Below are 9326 nucleotides of genomic sequence, written 5' to 3'. Positions count from 1 at the left end.
GAAAGGCGAGGCGGAAGGATATGGAACAATCAGAAAAATGGAAAGAAAAAAAGTAGTTGGGAAATTGTCAAAATTGTGTTGAGCACTTCCTGGAAAAAAAACATAGATGACAAATAATGAAACAGGAGGAGAACGTAGGCAGAAAAGGAAAGCTCATGCAGAGGATTACCGACAGAGATTGAATTGTTTAGAAAAGCTGTGGAGAGATGGAAGAGGTTTGGATTTTGATTGCATTGAAGCCTGGAGGCAGAAGGGAATTCCAGGTCAGCACAAGATACTAAAAGTTTTCTGACTTTCAAAATGAATCTACATTAATTGTGTCCAGTGTGAAATGTCATTTGGAATTAATTACCTACCAAAAATACCCCCCACATTGCTTATATTCTATCCTATTTTATACTGACAAGGCAATTGATTCCCTTCCCATTGCCAGTATATTCTGGCAATGGGTAGTTTTCTAAAGCTAGTGTTCTGATTTATTATTTATTAATTTATTAAATTGCAAACAATTAAAAGATTAAAAGAGAACTGTTTGACTGACCGGTGGTCAGTCACATTTATAAGACATTTATTTAATGTTCTGCCAAGAAGATAAAACATATTTCAAAGATTAAAATCAAACAATCTCTTCAGAGTTCCAATGATATTTTCTTAGTTTGTGAGCCTGTTTCTGTGTTACAGGATATACCTCTCAGCATACTCAGATTTGGAAAGCAGGAGGATATGTTATGGTGAACCATGTCATGATGCTGGGTTTATGTCTGTGTAATTACTGTAGATTGTTCACTTTTTACCACATTCCCTGTTTATTCTAAGCCATTTCTTCCATTGTATCTTTTTTTTGTGTGTGTGGAGTTTAATGACAGCTTACATCCATAAAAAATGTCTTACTGCCACATAAACGTACTAGATCCTTTGACTTCTTAAATCTCCTTTAGTAGACCCCAATCCAATAAACACATCAAGAAAACAATGCTTGATACTTAGGTTGCAATTTGGTCCAAAAGATGTTTCCTTTCAGCTGAGTATTTACAAAAGTCCAAGATACCCTGGTTCACATTTTCTGTGCTCAGTCACAACTTCCATTGTCATATTTCCCAATAATAAATACAGTGCTGTTCAGACATGTATGACCTTCTTTATCTTAACATGGAATCCTCCCTCCTGTTTCCTCCACCATACCCGATTCTGAAAGTTGTGCCCTGCAATGCAAAAAGAGATTTTCCCCTCATCTCCTGTTCCCACTGCTGCTGCAAAAGCTGGTTAATATGTCTACAAACAATACTTTTACATTCGTGTTTAGATAACTGAATATTTAAGCCTATATTGTCTCTATTAAGAGCATTTTTAGCAATCTGGTCAGTGTTTTTAGTTCCCTGCGCCCCTGTATCCACATATAGGTGGATATAACATAGGAATATTTCTTCCTTCCGTAACAAGCGGAGAATGAACAAAGTTCTAAGTAATAAATCCTGCCTTGCTTTTGATGTTTCTGAACTGATGCATGACGAAGTACACAGCATCACCACAAGTAACATTTTTAATAGATCACAATTAATCTATTCTACGGCCAGATAAGTGGCATGCAGTTCAACTGAAAACACATTTAAAAAGTCTGATGCGTTCTTACCAGTTTCAGTTTTATACTTCAGGATAACAAGAAAAATCAGGGTCTTTATATCATCACCTAAATGTCTTGTAGAGTTTGGTTTACCTGGTTTGCACATACAGAGCATTTTGCCCATTTATCTTCCCAAAATAAGTTCAATCAGACTCAATGAGGAATGGATCTATGGATATACATGTTCAAGATTTAAACTCATCTGTCAAGGTTCTCTTCTTGCATTTAGCTCTCCCACACTTCCCAGATCTCTGAATAACTTCACAGACCTTGTTGAAAACAGCATGATGATGCCACCACTGCAGAAACAGTGAAGCCACAAATATTAGTGATTGTCAAATGTAGAACATAAATAAGTAAAAGACGTGCGACACGTTGCAAGATACTGTGCAGTAATGCAACGTACAATGTATTCTGAATGGTTAATGGTAATGGCATAGAAAAAACAAAATACCCACAGACTAAGCTGGAGAAACATTTCTGGGATTTGTGGTTCCAGATGCTTCTTTTCTACAAGCTCCTAAGTAAAATGGCAATTTTTGAAAATTGTTGAGATTATGTTTTTCTCTTATTTATGATTCCTTGAAATTGAAGATAAAAGCGTGTTAGCCTTCAACTAGTTCCTGTTAATCATTTTGTATACTCTCAAAATAGGCAGGAGCAAACATCTCCTTCTGATTTTAAGTCAGATTCCTTATTATTAATATGATTTATTGCCACTTTTGATGAAAAGTATGTTTATTAGAACATCTTATGCGTTTACATTTTGCTTTAAGGCACAGTTGTTTTCAACCCTGATTTCTTTTTTGCTGCAACACGATGTGCTTGTTAAGTGCTTTCATGCTGGAAAAAATTCTTTTGAAGCTGAAACTGAGTTGACAAAGGGGACTTGCAGAGTAATGAAAAAGCAATCTGATACGAGAAGAAAAGAGGAAAAATATGACCAAAAAGATTTCTCTCGGGGTGAAAATGTCAGCGCTGTTAGCCAAGGTTTTTAATTCAACTACGGGTTTAGTAGCTTGAAAGTGTACGTAGGTGTTGGTAAGTATATACACTTCAAATTGGTTAGCTGTAGGTGGAAAATGATGGACTACTAATAATGAAACAAGACATGTTTAGAGTCACCTTTTAAGCAGCAAATGGAGCTGGAGCGCATCAGAGAGCTCGGCCTTGAAGCCGGATCAAAGTCGCAAACCAAGCTGCAATAGATGATAGAATTTAATCATGTCTGCTGCCCAACACCGTCTCACATTCCCTTTCTATGTTCTATTGCAGTAAAAAAAAAAATATATATATAAATAATGACTATTTTCCACCCTGTGCAATTTCCATAAAATTTACTAAATTTGCAATGTTCATTTCACAATTTTACTTGTTTTTAATGTGCTATGACACAAAAACAACAATCAAATTCAATAAAGTTTTATTTGTACAGCACATTTCAGCAGCAAGGCATTTCAAAGTGCTTTACGTCATTAAACACAAAAACAGAGTCATGCAACATTGAATAAACAATCAAAGACTTTAAATTTCCCGCCGAGTCGAAGTTCTGCCCTTCAAATCGGCAGAATTAATACAACATACTGTATTAGTTCATTTGGACAAGCTGCTGTTTAAAACAAACTGGTGATGTAGCAAAACATCACTGATTTAATTTGCATGAGATCATTTTGAAAATCTCATTAGTAGGGATCTGATTAGTGATTAAAGCCTAACTTCTTTCAATGCGCGTAATTAAGGAATCAAACACCTGAATAGGCTGCGTTAAAGAAAAAAAACATTTGTTCAAACTGTTTTGATTAGCGGCATATATACTCAAAATTAAGAGCTTCATCTAAAATGTCAGGGGGAAAAAAAGCAATAGAGTGGACATTTACAGCTAGTTAATGTAATGTTGATACAGTGAACTGAGCAGACCCTTGGATAAACAAAGTTGAGATGTATCTAAAAGGACTCTTATTGTTATAAATATGGTGCATGGAAGTGCAGCTACTGCCATTCTTTGAATTTCCTATTTACCTCCTGGCCATGAAGAGTTCTTTGCTGCAGCAATGCGTTAGTTTTTCTACTTGTGTACCCTTGAAGGCTGCATCTCTCTCTACAAGCCATCCCTCAATAATTAAAAGACACATAATGATTGTTTGATTGAGCATTGGTTCAGCTATTAATCATCTACACATTTACTTGATCTAGAGCGAGTTTATACCTGATAGAAGAAAAAAGAAAATGAGTCCTTTAATATCATAAACTCCCCCCCAAAAAACTATTCATCTGCATCCACACAGAAACACCTTAGCTAACTAGTTCTGAGGTACATTTTGTCAAGCATCAAGTCCTGTTGTATTCAGGGATTTTTTTATTTATTTATTTTTTTTTATCTCCGTTTTAAGTTGTGTGCATACTACATTGAGATGAAGGGGATAATGTTCACAGCATTCCATTGCTTTGAGAAATGGTGTGTTGTAGTTGCAGTGACAGCGACATCATACTCTATTCTTGTATGTCTTGTCCCAAATGGTCACACAATTACAAGTGAAATTAGTTCAGTATGATTTCACCATGAAATAGTTGAAGCCGTTTGAGTATTTTTCATGCAGAGGTTGGTAGATCTTCATCAGTGCAGACAGAGAGTTAGCAGAACGTTGCATGATGTAGAACATAAATTGATAATATATACTGGATAAATTCACCATTTATGGCATCTAAAGTTGTGACCTACAGGCAGATTTCCTTCTCCCTATCCAACAAAGTCTGTGACAGCCAACGTCTTGGTGCATAAGAAGAAAATAATGGAGTTTTGTTTACTTAAAGCTGAGCACCTTCCTACATTTGTACGTCACATTATTTCCTTGCTAAAACACTAAAATTAAGCATATTGTGAAATCGAGCAAATTATCGATGGCCTGTTATAAAAAGCCGCAACACTCTCTCTTAAAGGTTTGTAAATCATCAAAGTAAAATAACTCTTTAGCAATCTAGTTTTGAAATGAACATTTTCAGAGGTTTTTATTTTTTTTTTACCTCAGTGTAGCAATGGGACTCTTCAGCCAAACATAGATGCCATGGGTGCAGGAGACACTTGTGACATCAAGCTTCAATGGGTCTAAAACACTGTTGTGTTTGGGAGTTGCAGAACTCTAACAGGGCCATAGAAGTGGATAAACTCATTTCACATATTTTAAGAAAGGATTTCTGATCCCATGAATTTATTTGCCTGTTGTTGCTAGGAAAGTACATCTTCTGAAGTCAACACAAATATGACACTGATGAATCACTGGTTTCTGAAGGTAGATATGCATCAGCGATAACCACTCCAAGTGCTGCAATTCAACCTCTAATATGTGCTTATGTCTGGCTCACATATCATTTTAGCCACTCCCAACCCCTCTAATGGATTCCATACCCCTGTTGTCTGTGTCACTCTGTCTCTTTTATCCATTTTTCATTTAACCACAGTAAAGTGAATCACTGCTTTTTCTGCCCGTCTCAGATTTTTTTTGTTGTTGTTGTCTCGCCGATCTTTTTTCATTTTCCTTTCTGTCACCCATTATGGCAGTGTCTAATCTCCAGCTGGCTATTTGTCTCACTATCTCTCTCTCTCACTTGGAGCTTCAGTTTCTACCTCCCCAGCTTGATTCAGCAGTTGTGAGGGCTTCTTGAGGTGGGGCTGGCCTGAGGTGACTTTGAGAAGCAGAGAGGTTAATGAGGATCAAAACATCTTCTCTTTTTTGCCTGGGGGCATTAAAGAGACGGAAAATAAATTAAGAAACCCAGACACACACACACACACACCGATACGTCTAACATTTGCAGCAGTAAATCAAGTTAAAGTACAAATGTAATGCTTAACAGTTTGACCACCAACTGATGTCAAAATATGAATGACAAGCAGGTGTATTAATAAGGGCAGTGTAAACTTGTTATAGAAATAACTGCTTCTCATGCAAATACATCGTGATAGGATATGCATGAGTATATTTGATTTTTATATATATATATATATATATATATATATATATATACACACACTCGTGTGTGTGTGTGTGTGTAATTTTTACTAATTACACGTAATCAGTAAAAAAAAAAAAAAAAAAAAAAAAAAAACAAAAAGAAGCAGGATGACAGCAGCTTTGAGAAGATTGTAAAGTAAAGCCCACTATATAGTGACCCGACATGTATGTGTGCTGGACATTGGCTGCAACATTTTTATTTGATCTTTTATGTGTAGGTATGTGTCAATTTGCATTTACAGGAATGTGTGGGGTAGGTGCACATGTATGTATGAGCAAATCTGGACGTGTAAATTTATGTAAAAATCTGTATTTTGATATGCATAGGCACTTGTATTTTATTATTACTTTTTTTTTTACTTTGGTTAGGCTTTTCATTGTAATCCTGAAGCAGAGAAATCAGAAGTGTCTCACCTGGGCTGAGAAGAAGATGAAAGGGAGTGAATCCAGATGGGGGACACTGGCCAATAGTTTGACTCTTCAAGCACTAAGGCTTGTAGTAGCTTAGTCAAATTTAAATCTTGAATTTTAGCAGGCTATTCATGCTTGTAAATCCTCCAGTGTGGCTGAATTCAAGCAGTTCTACAAAGAAGAATCAGATAATTTCTCCCCCATAAACTATGCTAAGAAATACTATGTTGGAGATATCTGTGCTAACGGTGGCATAAGCATTCATTAGGATTTGAGTAGGTTTGTTTTCTTTTGATGTCCTTACTAAATAAAACTGGCATTTAAAGACTGCGTCTTTGATTAACTTTTGTCATCACCGTCTAATATGAAAGTTTGTTAGAACTTAGGTGATAAAAACACAGATGAAATGTTTTTGATTTTACCTTTGTGCATTGTTCTGTGCGTAGTGAATCTTACATACAGGATTTTTGAATGAGATTACTAAAAAAAAAGCTTGCACTAGAAAATGTTTGAACAGTAAAATTTTAAAAATTGTATGGTATTATTAAGAGTCAAAATAATGAGACTAAATCTTTGATTTAGCTTCATCTCTGGAAAGCATTGCCAAGGTTGCTGTGGCTCAGAAAAAAAATAAAATAAATCAAACGCACACATGGTTTCAAACACAAAACTCAGTCCACATAGTTCAGCAGCTATATCAGGAGGAGCCAGTTGAATGATGCCACTATTGAGACTCTCATTCATCTGAAAGAGCACTTAGGACTGATGATGCTAGCAGGGGGAAAAATGAATAGATGCAAAAAAAAGAAAAGAAATAAATGATAGAAACAGCTGATAAATAATGATGCTTTAAAGCTCCAATCCAAATTAGACTAGAGCAAAAACTACTAAATTAACTTCAAAGAAGTCCTCTACGCATTGATTAAACATCTGAAAATTAATCTCTCTTCATTAAAATTACATATTAAGAGAATACTTAATAATATCTTTACATCTCAGAATTCAACTCCAGTGTGACAGATAAAGGCCTCTTTTCCTTCCTGGTGTAGGAGTTTGTTTTCTAAGGTTTACCTTCATTTTCCATTTAATTTAGTCATTATATTCCTGCTTGTGCATACAACTTAGTTCTGCTCCCTGACTGCAATGAGAATAGAATAAACCAAACACACACAGTAAGAAGGGACCTACACAATTTCTTTGCAAAGCACTTTAGACACACACATATGCATGTCAAATAGGGCAGAGAGAAAGCAACGGAACAGCATAGAGAAAAAGTCTCTGGCACTGTGTTGATAGCTTGTTTCTCTCCGAGTTCTGATCCGAGACAGATAGAAAAGGTTACAAAAACATGGCAACAAGGTTGAAAACTTGATTTTCACAATGCAGGACTCAAAAACATAACATGCTTTGGTATGTCCTGACAGTGGTTTGCAGCTCCACACCTTCCTCTTGAATTTGACAAGCCCTCACTTTCTCTTCTGACCTGCAGTCACCTATTAGCGACATCCATTTCTCTGTCATCTCTTCCTTCACCTTGCACACACACTCATCACCATTTGCCTCATCTTCTTCACAAATCAATCTTTCTCATTTGGTCCAGAATTGATTTTGGCATTTCTAAATGTTTATGTAACTCTGCAATCCTCTCTTGCCAATTCATTTCATTTTGCTCAACTCAGTCTTTGCCGATTAACACCACCATGTTTTGTTCTCTGCCTTTCTTGCTATGTGTTGCCCCCTGTGACTCATTACAAATTAAGCCTATTGAGTCATTTTTTTGTCATGTTCACACAGTTGTAGCATAATAGCCTTTCGTAGGAAGTGCCATACCACAACAATGGCGGTTTTAAACATTTGTTGAAGAGAACTGTGGATGTCATGGGAGATATCGTTCAGGATATAAGTTTTCTATAACAATTCATTAAGCCAGATGAGCGAATACATGGGGGTAAGTTAAAATTGACGTAGAAATGAGGATAGAACAGTAGTCAAAGAAAAAAAAGGAGAGGTACTAATGAGTGATGAATGAAATGAAAGAGGTAAGGAGAAGAAGAAACAATGGACAAAGAAGTCAGGAATAAAGGATGCAGGAGGTAGCAACACGGGATAAAATGGGTAGTGATGAATTAGGAAAGATGGAGATAAAAGAAGGAAGGGATAGAGATTAGAAAAAAGATTCGGGAGGAGGGAGGTAGAGGTGAATAATGATGGCGTTGGAGCTGACTAGTGAAGGAGCTGAGGATGAGAGATCAAAGTGGCAGATTTCCACCTTTTATTGCTTGTTTTGATGTTATCGTATGCATTTTTAAAATTTTAGATTATTTTGGCTTAATTGGTGTAGTGTCTCTGTTTATTGTTTGCATTTTAAACCACACTTAATATCTGTTTTTATATAATCAAATGTCAAACTGAGAACAAACATTTCAAATTAGTTTAGGCCAAAATTGTTTGTCAAAACTCCCAAAAAGGTAAAATAATAAATGAAGATAAATTAAGTTAATTGGATAAAGGATGAAAGAAGGAAGGATAAGTGATGAAGCATGAAGGCGGTGAGTGGTGAGGGACACAGAAAGTAGAGATGAAGAATGAAGGGATCTGGATTTGGAATGATGAAGGTTGCGATGATGGATGATTAAAGTAAGGATGAGGGATGAAACAATAGAGGAATAAATGATGAATAAAGTATGGAAAAAGAAAAAAAAGGAATAGATTAAGTTATAGGTAGTGGATGAAGACAGTAGATGTGGTGAAAGGAGGAATGGATAAAGGGAAGAGGAAGATAGAAAAAGTTAGGGCAGTGGGATGAAGAAAGGATGAAGAGACTAGGTATACAAACGATAAAGAAGGTTGCAATAAGGAATGAAGGAGGTTGGAAAAGAAATGAATGGCAGTAAAGGGCAAAGGAGGTCAGACTAAGGAATGAAAGAGGTAGCGATGATGGATGAAGTTAATGTAGGAATAAATGTGGTGTCTTCCATGCCATCTGGTCCAGTTGTGATGCTTTTTGTATTCTGACACCTTTCCATCTAAATCACAATTCATGTACTCTGTAAAAAAGGTTTAAAGAGTACTCTGGATAGGTGACAGATGACCTAGCCACTGTAGGTCATCTGTCAAATGGTACCACTCACCACTCCTGGCGTCGGTCAGTGGATCCCCACCATTTCTTCTTTGGATTATTTTTGACCAATACCAACCACTATACAGACCTCGCAAAAAAAAAAAAAAAAAAAAAAAAAAAAACCAAAGTTTTATAAAAAAACTAACCCACCACATCCCCCCTC

The 9326-nt window shown here is 36.2% G+C and overlaps 1 long non-coding RNA gene across 1 annotated transcript; it reads right to left on the bottom strand.

Moving 5' to 3' along the window:
- Positions 1-1522: 1522 nt before the first annotated feature.
- Positions 1523-2823, bottom strand: LOC106959901 (uncharacterized). Its single transcript, XR_001427453.1, has 2 exons — positions 2747-2823; positions 1523-1920 (listed from the first exon to the last, which is right to left on the bottom strand). It is a non-coding gene; the product is annotated as an uncharacterized LOC106959901 (long non-coding RNA).
- Positions 2824-9326: the final 6503 nt, after the last annotated feature.

This window comes from Poecilia latipinna, unplaced genomic scaffold (assembly GCF_001443285.1).
Source record: "Poecilia latipinna isolate Pla-1442-1.1 unplaced genomic scaffold, P_latipinna-1.0 Scaffold54, whole genome shotgun sequence".
Taxonomy (NCBI): Eukaryota; Metazoa; Chordata; class Actinopteri; order Cyprinodontiformes; family Poeciliidae; genus Poecilia; species Poecilia latipinna.
This window is presented reverse-complemented; position numbering and strand designations above follow the sequence as displayed.